We start from the raw sequence: 19108 nt of genomic DNA on the forward strand, positions 1-19108 counted from the left end.
CCTACTTCCTGTGTCTTATATTCCAGCCAAATTGAACTCTTTGTTTCCTCTTCCATATGGGCTGTAATTTTTCTGAAGCAACCTTTATTATTCCATTACCATTTGTTTCAAACCTATATTGTATTTTAAGTCTCAATTTTAATGTTTCTTCATTTGTTGATCTTTTGGGGTTTGTTTTTTTAACTCTTTTATGGCTCTTCTATTATCTACTTTGTGGATAGTTTTGCGTGAGTCTTTGCTATAATAAAGGAAGCCCCGTGCAGTAGGATCCCTGTCCTAGTCATCTCTGTACCCACCCAATATTTAGTACATTGCTTGTCTCACAATAGATACTCAATAAGTCTTTTTTTTAATAGAGTAAGTGCACTTAAGTATGATTAATAGAACTTCCTTCTGCTACTGATTATAGTTGGCCAAAAGCTAAAAATATTCTTTAAAATATGCTGCCTTTGGAAAAGGAACATCTACTTAACAGCAGTATTTGATGGATAGTTGACAGAAAATAAAGCAAATACTAGCTGAAATTTCTGGCAGAAATTCTACCAAATTTGGCTACGCCACTGAAACACTGATGATTTAAAGTAGATTTGGAGGGGGAATTTTACATGATCAATTATCAGCCCAGTATTTCTCAGAAGCCTTCACTCACTTTTTCTGGTATCATAGTGCCTAGTTTGAAAAAGATTCCAATTCATGGGGACATAACCTTATTTGACTCTAGCTTTTTAATATGGCAGAGCACTTCTTACAAGTTTGTTGTTTTTGGCTTTGAAGATTCAAAGCCAAAAGCAGAGTATTAAGAGTTTTCTCCTAAAGCAGGTTCCCAGTTAGGCTTTGTAAGGTAAAAAAAAAAAATAAAAAGATACATCTTTTCTCTATTGCTGTAATTAACAGCATCTTCCCCTTAAATAAAGTGAAGTTCAAGCTTGAATAAAATCTGGCTTTCAACATTTATTTTGACCTCTTAAAATTTCCCCTATGCTTCTTGTATCCTCTGTCACGTCACAGAATTGGTAACATGGCTTCCTCCCTTTATTTCTGGCAGATATTCCTTTAACCGTGGTGTCGGAAGAAGACGATGATGCTGGGGCATCTGGATTCTGCCAAAACCTATTCCTTTGTCTTGTTAAAAATGATACCTTAAGCAAATTTAGGACTCACCAATAAAGCCCTAAATTCCTTTGTATTTATTTTGTATTTGGGTCCCCTCTCACTGTCTCCTCCTCCTTCTTTTGTTCCGTAAATTCGGAGAGTACAAATTAGTACCAGTTTAAGCAGTCATCCATTAAACAAGCCTGTACTTCAGTGTCTACTAAGTACCAGAAACTGCTCTAGGCCCTGGGGAAACAGAGAAAATATGCTCTCAAGCTCCAGCAGCCCAGATAGGAGCCATAATGTAGGAAGGAACACTGTACCATCACTGCAGCTGGGAAAATATTTTCCAGGGACTCATCGCAACTCTCTGCCTGGGAAGCTTTTTTACTTCTACCAAGATCTGATGTGTGTGTATAGATGACTGCTTATTCCCTCTGACTTATTTTTATGTTGCATTTCCCAAGTGCATGTTGCAAGAAATATATAGAACTAACATAAACATTTGTGGAGTACTTTCCATGTCTCAGATGCTGTGGTAACTGCATTATGTGTATTATCCCATTCAGTTGTCAGTAAAATGTTTGCTGAAGGAATGTACAGAAGCTTTCTTTCCCCCGTGCACAAGCTTAATTCCAGAAGAGGTTACTGGGAAAAGAAGAAATAAAAGATCATGCGATTGGAAAAGCAAATGCCTATTAAATTCACAGAAATACTAATACAAGAAGCCAGAGAAATAGGCCATGAGGGTCATGCAACTCCCTGGACTCAGTTCATATTTGCTGTTATGGTGCAGTGCCTCAAAAGGACTCTTATTTTAGATTGAAATGAACAGATTTTTCTTCCTTGTAAAGTAAAAAAGATTGACAGGAGAGTCCATGACTGTGCGCCTGCGACCTGCCCACCATTGGGATTTAGATCAGTGGTGGCATTTACTGTCTTGATAACTCAACAGGGACCCTGACTTGGGTTTATAGTGTTGCCTAGGTGTAGCTTGTAAAAAGGTTCTTTCCATCTTTGTGATGTTTGAGATCTAAGATCTCAAAGTCAAAGCCAGAGGATAGTTGTTGACCTGAAAGATTACTTATATTCTCCATGTAGACACTGAAATGGTTCATTTTAGAGTTCAAATCATTAGAATTACTATTTCAGGTTTGCAGATGAGCTGACATATAGAACACTGGATCCAGTGTTTTGCTGTTGGAGTGTAGTGGTGAATTTTCCAGCCAGACAGCTTGTTTGATCCTGGTTCTTTATACCCTTCATTTAGTGCCTTAGTGTCTCCATTGGGGTAATAGTGTCTTATCTCTTGGGTTTTTGTGGAGTTCAAAAGAGTTAATAAAAGAGAAGCACTTAGAGTCTGACACAGCCTTGTTTGTGTATGTTATTCCGCCTTTGGGAATGTGGCGCCAAGGCTGTGCTGGCCCTGGTTAGTTTATGTCTTCAATATATGTACTTTCAACCTCCAGGATGTTATGAAGTGCAGTATCTGCCAGGCTGCCGCCACACGATGTGGGGAACTTGCTACGCTTTCTCAGATACAGGGTTAGTACAAAAAAAGTCCAAGATTAGACTTGAACTTATTCCTGAGTTAATTTCAGTGGCCGTGATCCTGTTTATGCTTACCGGGTTGCTAAAGGACAGTCCAACTGAATCACTGTTTCACTCCATTTGCTTCAGCAGCTCTTTGTGGACTTGTAACCAAAGTAGAGGCCATTATTTTCTTTCCTTTCTTTTTTCTTTTCTTTTCTTTCTTTCTGAAAGCACAAAAGAAGTAAGCAGGAGTAATGTATGATATAGCAATAGCAACATATGATCTAGTGGTTCTGAAGAAGTATCTTTGAGTTATGGATTTTGGCTTCTTGTGCTGCTGAATTTCATTCTTCCTTGATTTTTGTGGTATTCATTTATAAAATTAAACGGGTCACATTTATCTGATTTTTTTTTTTGGGCGGGGGGCAGTATTGGGGATTGAACCCAGACTTGAACTATTTTTTTTTTGACTATTAAAAATAAATCTTTATTTCTCAGCAGAAGCATATGCTTATAGAAATTACTGCATATCTGAAAGACTTGAACTATTGCTAAGCTATGTTCAAGCTTAAATGTTTTTGTTTTAAGACAGGGTCTACGTTGCCCAGACTGACTTCCAATTTAGGATCCTCCTGCCTTAGTTTTCCCAGCCCCACTACTCTGGCTTATCTGATTATTTCTTTAGGGCAAATGTAACATGAATAGATATTTAAAATCTTCATTATCCCAGAAAGGGAGGAAGACTTTACTTTGTAACTGTGGTAATTGAAACAGTGTAGATTTATAGGTTCCAGAGCCAATTGATATAGTACAGATTTACAAGGTTTTATATTTGATGGTTTTAAGGGGTAAAAGTAGAGTCGAAGTCTCCTAATTCATGTATTTCTTGACCCTAAATTTATTGTTTTGTATGGTGCTGGAATTTGAACCTAGGGCCTTGCACATGGTAGACAAATGCTCTACTGCTGAGCTACATCCCAGCCCCTTTTTATTTTCTGATTTCAGACAAGTTTTCACAGAGTTTGCCCAAGTTGGCTTCACACTTGTGATCCTCCTTCCTCACCTCCAGAGTGGGGATTACAGGTGTGTGCCACTGCATGTGGCTTAATTTTTTTTTTTAACCTTATACCATGGTTACAATGGTGATAGAGCTTTAAAATGTTAGCATGGCTGTAATTGATAGATGAGATAAGTAAGGGTCATAAAGTGACTTTAAAAATCTTTATTTATTATATATATTAAGTTATAAACTTCTTAAAACTACATAATTTTGTCCCTAAATAGGATATAGTGAACTGATACCTAAAAAACGAACAGTAGTTGTTAATTTCCCTGTTAAAGCTAGGATAATAATCAAAAGATTATCCATAGCATTGGGTACTATTATGGGTCCGGTACAATATGCCAACTTTTTACATGTTAGCTAATTCGATCCTCACATAAACTCTGAAATAGGTGCTGTCGATTCTACTATATACAAGAGGTTTAGAGAGGCCATTGCTTGTGTATGGTCAGGGCCAGTAAGTAACAAATTGTGATTCCAGGCCTGAATCTTCTTTTTTGTGGTGCTGGGGTTGAATCCAGGGCCTTTGAGTGTGCCAGGCAATTGCTCTACCACGGAGCTGCCCCGCTTAGCCTCACTTGGTAAAATTTTAAAGGAAACTAAAATTTTATCATCTCACTTCTTTGCATTTTGGAGGCCTAGTTAATTAATATTTTAAAGCATTTATTTATATACTTGTTGAAGAAACCTGACTTGAATACCACATATTTTGATTTTAAAGTTGTTTTCCAATTTAGAAATGTCAGAGTAGTCCAAGTTCAGCAAAAATCACATATTAATTTGTTAATATTTTCCTCTGAGTTCTTTCTTCCTAAGCTCCTTCCCCTTCAGAGGAGCCTACACTTTCCATTGTTGATAGAAAAAAAAAATAGTAAGGAAGTTTCTTTTTGTGGAGAGAGGAAATGGCTGTTAGTTCAGGACTTCATCCATATTAGGTATAAACTAAATTTAGAGTTTTAATCCAAGAGTGAAGTCACATCTATAAAGTTTTTTAGGCCGAGCTAATGAGATCAGCCAGTACTTTTGAATTGGTCTTTTATCCCTCCTACTTTTGGCTTACTTAAAAAGTTACCAAACTGATTGTCCTGTGGTCAGCCTGCCTTTGCCCCTTTAAAAAAAATAAAAGCCAAACCATTTACAAGGAATCATTCTGTAAGGCAAATAATTAAAATTTCTTTTAGTTTCTTGACCCTGTTATTTTGCCCTCACTAATTTTTTTTAAAGTAGTCTTATCCTTCAGCTTTTGTTACAGGAATTTTTACCAGGAGGCTGGACTCATGTAAGAAACATGCTTCACTTAATGCTTTCTTGAGTTATTCAGCTTTTGACCATTTAAGTTAGATCCCATTGTGGCTAAGTGGTAAACAGGATTTCTTCTGATTGGCTGGTTTTAAAGATTGTAGTAGAAACAGAATGATGGATTAAATCTCCTGTTTCTGGCCAGAGCACATGTTGTTCTCAATAAGGACTTTTGAAAGCTCCCCAAAGCATTCTTACTCACAATAACGGTTTTCAGCTCTTGTGGTCCTCCTTAGAGCTCTTTGCGAGCTTGCCAGGGTTCTCAGCTACTTATGAATGTGCTGTTTCTGAAGGGAAGAATTCTATATGTTTATGGCAGATTTTATTAAAAGTAGTTTGAAATGCAACGAACAGTACAAAGTTTAGCTTAACGGATTTCAAGAGTTTTTTAGGGAGGCAGTTCATGAACCCAGATATCTTCAGTTTAAATAACTTCCGAGCCCTCAGCAGAGCTGGACCTTCCTGCTGTCTTTCTGAAGCAGTTGTGCGTTTTTGTTTTCTGCTACTCATCTGAATCCTCTTTTATCTTTTTCTCTGGCTAGAATGTGAATTCCAGGAGTTTTGGAATCAGACTGTTTTCTTTATCCTTTATATCCCCCACCTACCACAAACCTTGATAGATGAGATAGTTCATTAATTCAGTAAACATCTGTTAGCATTTTGGGGCAAATTGGTATGCACAGTACAGGAATAGAAGCATGTTAATAAAATAGTACGTCTGTTTCTAGTGTGGTGTTCTATATTACCTCATGGTAAAATACCAGAGGTAGAGGTAGTGTTCAATTTTCAAACTCAAGACATGTTATTTGGGTTTGGCTAGCTGCTCATTTTATAGCCATTGGTCTAAACTTAATAACAGATAGGTAGAGAGGATTAGAATCTTCAAATTACATAACTGGAAGGCCAGGTTCAACCCTGGCATGTACCTGGACCAGTTTGCTGCTGTTTTCCTCAGTAAAGCCTGCATGTTTCTTAGTGGTGGCGTCTGGTCTGGCCCACGTGGATGCCAAGGTTGCTAGCCTTAGGCCTGAGTGTGAGGCCCAGACAGAAAGCTTGAAAGCTTGAGACTTGAAAATTTGAAGTCAGAGCCAGAGAATTAAATCCTCATAGTTAGACGTAGTCTATTAGCAGACACATATAGAGATAGAGCCAATAAATGTTTAGTGATAATGGAGGCGTGTTGCCAGGGAAATGAAACTTGATTTCAAGAGTGAATTCTTTGAATAAAAAGATTATATTTTTCATTAACCAGGCTCAGTGGCCCATGTTTGCAATCCCAGTGGCTTGGGAAGCTGAGGCAGGAGAATAGAACAGCAAGTTCACAGCCAGCTTCAGCAACAGTGAGGTGCTAAGTAACTCAGTGAGGCCCTGTCTCTAAATAAAATATAAAATAGGGTTGGGGATGTGGCTCAGTGGTCAGTGCCCCTAAGTTTAATCCCTGGTACCCCCCACCCCGCCCCAAAAATATATTTTTTCAAATAAACTACTTGGACGATAAAGGGATGATTTTGTTTGTCTTATCTAAACTAAAATTGACACAGAACTATACTGTTTGAATTTGCCTTTATAATATTTAGAGCACTTATGCACTGAAATGATAAGTTAAAAAAAAAAATCTCAGTAGCAGACATGCTGTCTTGTGCTCTTCAGTTATGAGAAGTTTTAGGCCAGGCCAAAGATATACTATTATTCTGAATAATATTTTTTTTCACAGCTGAAATATGTAAGTTTAAAAGAAACTTATTTTGTAATACTTCTAATGAAAAAATTTTAAAAAATACAATACCTGAGAAATATTCTTTTGGTCATATGCTTGTCAAGTGCTAATATTTTACGTTAAAATATTCTGTAGTATTTGCATGATTGTAATCTTTTATTGTCATCATTAATCTACTGTTCTTAGTTATTTAGAGGTCCAAAATTTAGCTATTAAACTCTTGTACATAATTAAAGTCAATTCTCTGTGCATATCCATGTCATGTAGTTCTTTTTCTAAAGTGTATCCTTGCACTTTCATTTATCTCCGAATCCTTTATTTTTGCCTGGAGAATTTAGATTGTTCTACAAAAGGAGAAACTGGAATTTTGACTCCACTGCTGAACTCTTGATGGCATGTCTAGTTAAACTGGTCTGGAGCTCGGTGAGGGACCTAGCTGTTGCTCACTGTGTTTGGGTAGCTGCTGGTAGCACATACAGGGGAAGCGGGGTCTTTCTGGAACAATTCATTATTTTCTTTCATTCTTACGATTTTTTCTGAATCTAGTTTATACTAGGCGGGTGTATTTTTAAACTGCCCTCAGGGAAAACGGGTTGCTGGATTTTTGACTTGACAGAAGAATTTCATCTATCCTTCTAATGCATTTGTTTTTAGTTGATAAACAAAGGAAAACACCAGCAGTTAGTGAATTGATCTTAGGCCAGAAGATATGTTAAAAATGTGGCTTAGAAGCTGGGTGTGGTGGCAAATGCCCGTACTCCCAGGGGCTAGGGAGTCTGAGATAGGAGTATTGCAAGTTCAAAGCCAGCCTCAGCAATTTAGCAAGGCCCTGAGCACTTAGCAAGACCCTGTCTCAGAATAAAAAAAATAAAAAGAGCTAGGCGTGTGGCTCTATGATAAAGCCCCTTGGGTTAAAATCCCCAAAACAAAACCAAACAAAGAAGTTTAGACCATGGAAAAGTTTGGGATGCACTTTTTTTTGAATGTGACCAAAGTGAAGAATAACTAGTTATAAACGGAGTATGTTTCTTTATTAAAAACAAAACAATAATAATAAATACAAATTAATGTTCTGTATTCCTGAAAGTTACTTATCTAAATCCTGAACATTGACATTCTGAATCATTACCTGAAAATATCTTGACTTCACTTCTGTTCTTTAAAGAAGTTTATATAGGATGTGGGGTTTTGACTTTTTATGTTTTCTGGCTTTCATTCTTTTCTTTTTTTTTTTTTTTTGGTGTGGGAGGGTACCAGGGATTGAACTCAGGGGCTCTTAACCACTGAGCCACATCCCCAGCCCTATTTTGTATTTTATTTAGAGACAGGGGCTCACTGAGTTGCTCAGTGCCTCGCTTTTCCTGAGGTTGGCTTTGAAGTCGATCCTCCTGCCTCAGCCTCCCCACCATGCCCGTCTTGGCCTTCATTATTTCTGATGAGAATTCAGCTGTCATTCAAACCATTATCCTCTTGTGTGTAGTGTGTAATTTTTTTCCTAGATATTTTAAAGATTTCTTTTTCCTTTGCTTTTTACCTTGTTCCCCCTTTTTGGTTCTAGCAGTTGAACCCATTGGGCTCTACTACTGAACTACATCCCTAGTACTTTCTATTTTTTGGTACAGTTCTCCCTAAATTGCTGAGGCTGGCCTGGAACTTGAGATTCTCCTGCCCAACCTTCTATGTCGCTGAGATTAAAGGTATTTGCTGCTATGTCTGGCTGCTTTTAGCATTTTATTACATTAAACCTGGGTGATTATTTTAACCTTTTTTAATGTTCAGGAGAGTTTTTAAAAATTTTTTTTAGTTATAGTTGGGCACAATACGTTTAATTTGTTTTTTTGTTTTTATGTGGTGCTGAGGATTGAACCCAGCTCCTTGCACGTGCTAGGCGAGCGCTCTGCAGCTGAGCCACAACCCCAGCCCTTCAGGAGACTTCTTGAGTCTGTAACTTTGTCCTTATTTGGAAAAACTGGGCTGCCTGCCTGCCTGTCTCTTCCTTCCTCATCGTCTTCACCATCTTCTTTTAAAAATCTTTATTATTATTATTTTTTATTTTGCAGAACTGAATATTGAATCCAAGGGCACTTTATCACTGAGCTCCATCTCCAACCTTTTGTTTTTATTTTGAGATGTAATCTCACTAAATTGTGAGGCTAATGTTAAACCTCCTGCGTCACTGGGATAACGGGCATGTGCCACCTTGCCTGGCTTCCATAGATATTTTCTATCTTTAGTATAAGCGTATTTTTGTTTTTGTTTCTGAGCATAGTTGTGATAACTGCTTTATATTCTGTAGACTCTTGGTCATCTTAGGGTATGTCTCTGATTTTTTTGTTTGTTTGAGAATGGGTAATGTTTTCTTGCTTCTATGAGGAATAATTTTTATTGTTTCTGATAACAATAAGTAACAAGTTGTAGAAACTTTGGATTTTGTTATGTTCCTCTGAAGAGTACTGATTTTTTTCCTTCTTTTTTGGGAATACTGGGGATTGAACTCAGCCCTATTTTGTATTTTATTTAGAGTCAGGGTCTCACTGAGTTGCTTAGCACTTTGCCATTGCTGAGGCTGGCTTTGAACTTGTGCTTCTCCTGCCTCAGCCCCCCAAGCTGCTAGGATTATAGATGTGTACCATGCCAGCTCTTTTTTTTTTTTTTTTAAAGTAGGCAGTTAACTGAATTGAAAATGCAAAATGCTATTCCTTTGATAGATGGTAACTTAGATTTCATTTTCTTTTAGCTGAGCTACATGGAGTCTGCTGTGTGTGTGTGTGTGTGTGTGTGTGTGTGTGTGTGTGTGTGTGTGGTTTTTCAGAGATCAGCCAGAGATTTGGACAGAGTTTTATGCAGACTAGAGTTTTATGCAGACTTTAGGGTTCCCCTTCTTTGGCTTTCTTTTTATTTATGGCGCTCTTATTTTTCAGTGCCGTTGGCAGTTCTGGACTATTCTTTGGTTTTGCATGCCAGCGAGACTATGAGTTTCCCATTAGCTGCCCTGTGTGGCATAAGGGTAAAAGATGAAAATAGGAAACCTGATCAGTACAGCTCCTTCTTCAAAGTGTCAACTCCCTTCCAACATCTGCCTGCTCTTGTTCAATCTCCAGGACCTTCAAGTGGTCATTTTTATATAGACATTAAGCTGTTTTGAGAGGTAGAGGGTTAGTCCTTTAGTAACTGGTTGGCCATACCAGAAGTCTCAAAATAATTTTTAAATAAATTTTTAAATTTTAGATTTATAAAAAATTGCAAAATAGTATGGTTCTTAAATTGGTTTTAAGTAAAAATATTTCTAAAATATGTCAGTGCTTCACTGGCTTCTTAAAATGCTGAGTTTAACTGTTAATTAATGTCAGCATTCTGAATATAAATTCAGTAATGCACTAATAGTCTTAGTATGTGAGATTATTTTCCTTCCTCCTCAAAGGCCTCAGCCATAACACTTTAAACCTCTTTTTGTAAGAGCATCTCTGTGTGTATGTTTTTCTTTGCTAAATTAGCTCTGTTGATGTACTCTCTTTCCTTTAATTTTCTATTGCAACTTGTTGTGTTCAATAAAACAGCTAAATAAACTTGTTAAAATTTGTTTGAAGTAAGAGTAAGTATTTCCGAGAGCTTGAGTGTTGGTTTAGTGAGTCAGGCACCTGATCCTTTGTGTGTGGTTGTGTGACGGTTGTGCGTGAGGGGTGTGAGTTGCCCTGAGGCTGGTTCTCTAGACTGTGCCGGCCACCACAGTGAGCACCACCTGTATGTGGCCACTGAGTGCTTCAAAGTGTCTAGTCTGAATTGTGTAATCATACCATATACATCAGTTTTGAAGACTTAGTACAAAGAAAAGAATGTAATAACTTTTATGTTGATTACATGTTGAAATGATATTGTAGATGTATTGTGTTAAAAAATACTACTTTAATTACACTACCTACCTTTCTTTCATTTTCTTCCTCCCTCCCCCTCCCTCCCTCCCTCCCTCCCTCCTTCCTCCCTCTCTGTTTCTCTCTCTCTCTTTCTTTTTCTCTCTTTCTTTAAATTGAATACAGTGGCATTCTATCACTGAGCCACATCCTCAATCCTTTTTATTTTCTGTTTTGAGACAGGGTCTCACTAAATTGTCCAGACTGGCCCCAAATTTGGAATCCTCCTGCCTTGGCCGCCTTAGTAGCTGGGATTTACAGGTGTGAACTACCATGCCTAAACTTTTTTTTTTTTTTTAATGTGGGCTGTTTCATGAATTTGTGTCATTTTTGTACAGGGGCCATGATAATCTTCTCTGTATCATTTCGATTTTAGCGTATGTGCTGCTGAAGGGAGCACTCTTTTTACATTTTCAATGTGACTACTAGAAAAATTAAAATAACATTTGTGACCCCCATTATATTGAATATAGTTTAGGAAATTTATCTTGCTGATAATGATGTGAGTTATGCCATAAGAACTGTGAGACCAACCAGGTGTGATTCTTGCATCTCCTGAGCCTCAGGATAAGAACCCACATCTTGGCAGCTAATACTGTGGAACTTGGAGTTCAGACACTCAGTTCTGCCCTCCTCAGTTGTGTGACTTATGGCAGATTAATTGGCCTCACTAACTGCAGTTCCTTCATCTGAGCATGAGGAAAACAATACCCAACTTCATATGGCTATTGTGGGGTGAAATATATGTGGACAGTGAATATGGGGCATAGCAAGTGAGAAATAAACTGCTACCTGTCTTATTTTCACAAAGTTTTGGCAACATTTTGATTCATTCTGATTGGTATTTTGTAGGGAGTACAATCAAGGTCGATCCAGACAGGGACAATGACTGTATTCTTGTTCAACCCCCTCCCACTTTCTTCATGTCAGTCAGGTTTTGTTTTGTACCCCCCACTGATCCCCCCACTTTTTGGTGGTATTAGGGATTAAATCTAGGGCCTTGTGCATTGCTAGGCAAGTGCTCTACCACTGAGCTGTATCCCCAGACTAACAGTATCTGTACTGAAGAATTTGGAAGAAAAAAAATGTGCATCCTCTGTGAAAGGAGGAGATGTTACCTTTAAAGATCAAGTCTTTTAATTATATGTTTTATAATTTGTTCTGAAGAAATAGTAGACTTTGCTCCTCCTGGCTCAGGCTTTTGATACGAGCATGCCAAAAGCAGAACTGAGAGTTTTCATCCCGGTTCTGTTGTGCGTAGATGGGAAGTGCGCTCCTTGCACACCTACACTTTGGTTTTAAAAATGATTCCATCCGAGACATTTCAGATTCGGTTTAGTACAGATTAAAGCCTTCATTTTCATCTTTAGCATTTGCTTTAAATAAGAAATAAAAATACTTAAAATTTTCTTTTCTCAACTGACATTAATTTCTTCCATTATTTTCAGTTAGTAGTTTTTCATCAACTACATTCATTTTTTATTCAAGAAATTATATTTTATTTAAGAATTTTAATATTTTGGCAGCTATTAGGGACAGAATTGAGATCAAACATCTGCAGTATTTTCTTAAATCTTAAATAAAAACAAAATATGTTCATTTTAAAAAGGAAACAAATAAAAAAACCCCACAAGTGACGGAATTTCCCTTTCCACCCTTCAGCATCTCACAGGCACCTTGCTCCCATTTTGAGGCTTTCCTGGACTCAGTTGCTCAAAGCAGACGTTTAGGAGACATTGAATTTCTCCCCCGCCACCCCTCCTGTTCTGGGGACTGAACCCAGGGGCTTGTGCATGCTAGGCAGGCGCTCTACCACTGGGGTACGTCACTCGCCACCCCCCCCCCCCTTTTTTTTAAGACTTTAACCTTTATTTATTTGTTTTTATGTGGTACTGAGGATGAACCCAGGGCCACCTGTCCTAGGCTAGTGCTCTACCACTGAGCCACACCCCCAGCCTCCCCAGCACTTTTTACCTTTTATTTTGAGGCAAGGTCTTGCTGAGTTGGGGGGGGGGTGGTCTTGACCTTGCCCCAGGCCACAGCTTCCTGAGTAGCTGGGGTTACAGGTGTGAACTGCTTGGCCCAGCTTGGTTTCTTTCTCTCTACTTTCTTATCCAAACAATCCACAGTCTCTAGGATTGTACCCTCTTCATTTGAAGCCATGTTTCTCTCTCTCTCTTGCGTCTCCTAATCCAGCCCACGTTTCGGTGACAGCTGGCAGTAGGGCTTCCAGCCTCTACTCGAAGCAGCTCCACGTGCCTGGCCTGCCTGTCGTCTGAACGCAGAACAGTGTTTCCTGTCCTCACGTCCTTGTCCTTCAGTGGAAAGCTCTCGTCCTGTTCACTGGCCTTCTTCACCCTTCTCTCTACCGGGAGTTCTTGAAGTTGGAAGTGTTTTCCTGTGGCTCATTTTACTGAGAGCTCATCACATACTGGAAGTATTTTAAGAACTTTCCACATTCTTATTTAATATTCATAATAACTCTAGGAAGTAGGTATTCTTCCTCTGTTATAAGGAAACAGGCCCAGAGAGGTGAAATAACTTGCCCAGTACCCAGTACCACAGATGGGTAAGTAGAAGAACTTCCATGTCAAACCAGGCACTCTGCTTTCAGTCCTTGCTGTTAAACACATATTAAATGCTTATTTAAAAGTAGGCTTTGGTAAACATTTTCAAATGAATGAATAAATCGTTGTATCTGTGAGTGTAAAATTTGCTCTTTAATTTGATCTAGACAGTCTTTCAGGATCTGGCCCCTGCCAGTACCATTTCCTGTTGTACTCACAACAGTCTAGTCTCAGACTAGATTGGCATGGTGAAAAGGATTGTCTATGACCATCTTTTTTCTTGGCGGGGTGTGTGTGTGTGTGTGTGGTTACTGGGTACTCAGCCCAGGGGTGCTTTACCACTGAGCTGAATCCCCAACTCTTTTTATATTTTATTTTGAGGCAGTCTTGCTGAGTTGCTTGGGCCTCCCTAAATTGCTGAGAGTGGCATTGAATTTGTGATCCTCCTCCCTCAGCCTCCTAGTAACTGGGATTACAGTGCGCCAACACACCCAGCTGTGACATTTTATCTAAAGTAGGTGCTCCTGTCCTTCCTGTGAGTACTTTGTTTCCTTTAGACACTTAACCACAGTTTACAGTTTTTAACTTGATATGCTATTTTTTTTCCCACAAAAATCTTAAGTTTCATGAGTCCAGATCTTATCTTTCTCACTCCCAGTAGTTTCTTGTGGGCCAACTACAGTGCTTCGAAGATAGTGGACCTTCAGTAAATATATGTTGGATGTGGAGTATCCCTATCTGGGGCCTAGGTAAGGAGGTTTCTGTAAGGTGCTATGTGACTGAGGAAAGAAAGCCCATACTGTGAACTTCAGAGGAAAATACTGTCTTAAAATTGAAATCTATGGAGAATAGAATTAGTTATAGACAAATCAAGAGTCCTGGAATGCCGTTATTTCCCCTTTACTCATATAAAGAGTTTTCTTTTTTAGCCAAGCACAGTAGCACATACCTATAATCCCAGCAACTCAGGAGGCTGAGGCAGGAGGATGGCAAGTTTTATAACTTAGTGAGGCCCTAAGTAACTTAGGGAGGCAGATCCTTTCTCCAAAAAAGTGGGTGGGGCTGGGGATATGGCTCAGTGGTAAGGCATTTTAATCCCCAGTACCTGCTCCCACTTAAAAAAAAAAAAAAAGTTTGTTTTTTTTTTTTTAAAAAGAGAGAGAGAAAATTTTTTTAATTTATTTTTTTAGTTTTCGGCGGACACAACATCTTTGTTTGTATGTGGTGCTGAGGATCGAACCTGGGCCGCACGCATGCCAGGCGAGCGTGCTACCGCTTGAGCCACATCCCCAGCCCAGTTTTAGTTTTTTTTTTTTTTTGGTGGTGCTGGGGAATTGAACCCAAGGCCTTGTGCATGTAAGGCAAGCACTTTACCAACTGAGTGATATCCCCAGCCCCTCTTTTTTCATTCTTTACCACATTTAAATATTTTCATTCTTACTGCTTGATTTTCTTTTGTTTGTTTTTTTAAATGGTACTAGGGATGGAATGCAGGGCCTGGTGCATGCTATCTAAGCCAGCACTCTACCACGGAGCTACTGCCCAGCCCTTCCTGCTAATCTTAATTAGAGATAAATGACAACATTGGTTTGGATACTTAGGATTGTTAATAACAGAAAACCCCAATTCAGATCAGCTCTAATGACGAAAGAAGTCTAGGAAGAGCTCCATGTGCATGTTGCCTGCCAGGGTCCACTTGCTTGTGATTCTCTTGGCTCTGTCTTCTGGTGTTGGTTTTGTCCTCAAGCCACTGTCAAGTCTGCACAGGTTTCACATCCAAGGTTTTCCTCTGCTAGAATCCTTAAGAGTTAGAATTTTTTCCTGGGAGACTCTGTGTCTTAATAGCTAGAACTGGGTCCCATGATTATGTCTAAATCAGTCAATGGCAAGGCGAATGGAATTATCAAAACCGACTTAGAATCAGTCAGGAACTGCCCTAGGGTTGGGGTTTGGATCATAATCGCCTGCAGTCCTGGGAAGAGGGAGGAATGGATGCTGATCAAAAATAGGTGTCCTATCATCAAAAAATGATAAGAATGCATGGGTGTTGGGCAGGCAACTATCAATTTGCTGTAGTGCCTTCTGTGCTCTGTTAGTTCCCAGATGATTTGGGGACTTATGTATTTGAGAAAGATGATGGCTTAATTTTTTTAAATTATGTTTTTAGTTGTCAATGAATCTTTATTTATTTGTATGCGGTGCTGAGAATCAAACCCAGTGCCTCACACATGATAGGCAAGCGCTGTACCACTGAGCCACAACCCCAGCCCTCAATTTATTTTTGAGAAAAATTATTAATCAGGAAAATCAGGAGATAATATTTCAGTGGTACAATTAAAGTGAGCTCTAATATAGTTAGAAGCTATTAGGGCTAATGTAGAAACTAGATTAATAATTTAAAAAACACTTTATTTTGAGATAAATTCAAATTTACAGACAAGTTGCAAGAATAACAATTCAAAGAACACCCTTTACCTTTGTTTACATATTGTTAACATTTTACCACATTTGCCCTTATTATTGTTTCCCTGTCAGTTGCATACCCCATGGCTTTTTTCCCCCAAGTACTCCAGTAAGTAGGATGTGTCCTGTATATACAATGTTTTTACATTACAGTTATCAACTTCAATAAATCAGTCTCCCACCCCCCTCCTGGAATAAGAAACCAAGACCCAAAAAGATTAAGTAACTTACCCATGGTTAGTAGCTTCTAGATGGAAAGTTTAGCCTGTTTTGCAACAAGTCAGGTATTGGTTCCACCCCTATTACAACAGAATCCTTTCTCTTCCTGACCAGCTACAACATTTAGCAGTGTACATTATAGTATAAAATTTGTGATTGTTCTTTTAAACTGGATAGAACTATCCCACAGCACTTGATCTATAAAGAATTCTGGGTCCCCAAAATTGTCCTTGACACTATATTTAGTTTTTAAGCCAAAATTCTTAGAAACATTAATGTCATACTGGTTTGCATTAAAAAGTTCTCACTTTTGCTTTTTAGTTCATGTGAAATAAAAATGTTTTTGAATTTGACTGTCTGAATCTTACAGGGTACTAAGCTGGCTTGGTTTAGGTTTGGGTTTGTCCAAGTTTAAGGCAAAGGTAGGTTGACATTCCTTTAGCAGCAGGGAGGGAACTGTTATTTACCAAGCATGACAATGTCAAACAGCGATCAGGTTACTGGTCTATGAAGAGCAGAGTCCAAAAGACATCGAGAGGGATTCAAAGTTTAACCATGGAGCAAACCCTTTCCAGTTTTTTTTTTTTTTTGCATGTTTCCCTGTCAGTGTTTATGAAATATGGTGTTCCCACCAAATGCATCAGAATTAGAATTGTGTGAAGGGCTTGTTAGATTGCAGGTTCCTAGGCCCCCCCTCAGCCTACTGAAAGCAGGCATCTGAAGGGAGATCTGGTAGTCTCCATTTAAACCTGCTGCTTGAGGATTCTTCCATGTCCTATATAATTCTGTTACATAGATGCCCTTTATCTTTAGAGCTTTCCCATAGTCATTCTGTGACTTGTGTTTTCCTTCATTTTAATATGTTTGGGGTAGAAAGGTTTTTGTTTGCTTGCTTTTTTAAAATGAAAGATGCATGTCCATATTATAAATATCGGAAAGAATGAAAGAGTATGTGTACAGTGAGCTACACCCTCATCTTTGGAGCCTTGCGTTCTTCTAAGCCCTTGGTGTGTATTAGCTCCTTTATTCCCATACAATCCACTGAGGAAGGTACTGATATAGTCCCTGTTTTATAAGAAGAAAACAGCCCAGAGAGGCCAAATTACTTCTTAGAGGACTTAGCTAGGAAATGGTGGAGTTGTCTGAGTGGCTGGCTCTAGATCAGTGCTCTTAACTACCATTCCCCGCTGAGTGAGTGGAAATAAGGATTAACCAGATTAGTGCATGTGGGGAGCTTGTTGTGGTAGAGTGGAGAGTTCGTTAAGGTGAATATTCTACGTGGACTCCAAGAGACCCTCCAGAGCTGCCGCTCCCCCTGGTAGGTGGGATCCTTGGGTCACTTCACACTCATCTGTTCCTCTCTCAATTGCACAGGCTCTTATTTGGAGAGTAGATTTTATGAGTTGGTAATGCTGAACAACGAAATGGTAGCAACCCAAGTCTTTCCGTTGTCTTGTCCTGGACTGGGTTTTATTTACATGGTAAGAGCTTGGGAGGGTCATAATTCTTCTATTTCCTATCATTTGACTTTATTGAATTTTAATTCTTTGATATGGTTATGGTCAGGAAATATTGGTACAGTCTGTGCAGGATCAGAGATTTTTGACATCCTACATAAATAATATCTTTGCTCACTCCATTCAGTGGATGAAACTTTATGGACACTGTTTCTTAAAGCACAGGGTCACAACATACTTCATCAGCTAAGGGAGTTAAGTGTGGAATATACTTAGATCTTTCCCCTTGTTGTTTTCTGAAAGCTAAAGTAATGTAGGGATTCTAATGACCAGGGGTTTGAACTAACAAAACTGTTGATAGGCCCTGGGTTCCATACCTGAAGCATCTTTAAAGCCAAGCAACTTTTTTTTTTTTTTCCCCAAGCAACATTTTTTAAACTCTTACCATGTGCCAGGAGCTGTGTGTACCCTAACCCATGTGATCCCCATAATGATTGTATAGTGGTTTCATAGACGTTAAGTAACTTCTTAAAGGTGACATAACTAAGTTGTGAGGTCAGGATTCAAACTCAGAAATTTGATTCGAAACCTTGTTACTTCCTGCACACTCTGCAGACATTATAGAAAGACAACAGCTTATTAAATCTTTAGGCTCTACATGTTGGCTTCAGCATGTGTTTAACACAGATCCTAAAGAAATCAGTAATAGAGGCCAGATGAATTTTCCATTTACCCTGTTGGTTTGTGACTTGTAAGTTAATTAAGCCATTTTGATGATTCTTCTCACTTAAATCAACAGAATCCACATTAAGCGTAAATGGGGTATTGCAGTTTTTAGGTTATTCTTTAGCAACACTTTGCTCTGCATATTCCCTAGCAAATGTGTGCAGTTAAATAATTTAGTGGTCAGGAGCCCACTCTTACCTTTAGGTCCCAGCTTTTCTCTCTCTTTCCCCAGCCATCATCACCCCTCACCCCAGTCCCATGGGTGCAAAGAAAGAGATGAGCAAAGTTAAAACTCTCCCTCTTAGGTATGTTAAAGTCTCACTTGTCTGAAGACTGATTAAACTAGGTTTTCTAAGTGAGCAGTTCTTTAATCTTGACTTAGTAAAACATTAAAATATTTATGGCATTTGCCATTGACCTTGATTCTGTAATGTAGGAGTTAATCTAGCAGCTTCTCATTGAATACCAGAATTATGCAATTCCATGGGTAACAACAGAGGTCTGGAGCAAGGAGGATGAAGCTGGTGGTGAGGAGTAGTGAGTGTGTGAGAGGAGCCTCAGACAAAGCTGACAAAACGTTGCTTTCATCAGAACAAACCCACATGAATGCTAAGATTCAGTCTTTTTTTTATTTTTATTTTTTGGTGCTGGGGATTAAACCCAGGGCCTTGTGCATGCAAGGCAAACACTCTACCAACTGAGCTGTATCCCCAGCCCAAGATTCATTCTTGATCTGGAAATCTGTGGTTATATCTATAACAGTGAGAGTATTCATGTTTTCTCTGATTATTTGGATTTTCTATTTTTGGAGAATATATAGAAATGTATATTTTTCTAAATTACAATTTTAGAACTATTTATATTCTTCAAATTAAAATCTTCTCCAGCGTGTATTTATACTTATAATATGCCTGTACTTTTTTTGCTTGTTTGTTTTTGGTATTGGGAATTGAACCCAGGGGTGCTTAGCCACTGAACTAAAGCCACAAACCTTTTTATTTTTATTTTGACACAGTGCCTTGCTAGGTTGCTGAGGCTGGCCTCATTTTCCTGAGTTGCTGGGA

General features: G+C 38.7%; 1 protein-coding gene and 1 non-coding gene across 2 annotated transcripts in view; one reads left to right on the forward strand and one right to left on the reverse strand.

Moving 5' to 3' along the window:
* Clic4 (chloride intracellular channel 4) overlaps positions 1-19108 on the forward strand; it is a 65865-nt gene that overhangs the window by 13975 nt on the left and 32782 nt on the right. The window lies entirely within an intron of this gene.
* On the reverse strand, positions 10908-11012 carry LOC114094551 (U6 spliceosomal RNA). Its single transcript, XR_003583061.1, has one exon. It is a non-coding gene; the product is annotated as a U6 spliceosomal RNA (small nuclear RNA).

Source organism: Marmota flaviventris, chromosome 10 (assembly GCF_047511675.1).
Source record: "Marmota flaviventris isolate mMarFla1 chromosome 10, mMarFla1.hap1, whole genome shotgun sequence".
Lineage (NCBI taxonomy): Eukaryota > Metazoa > Chordata > Mammalia > Rodentia > Sciuridae > Marmota > Marmota flaviventris.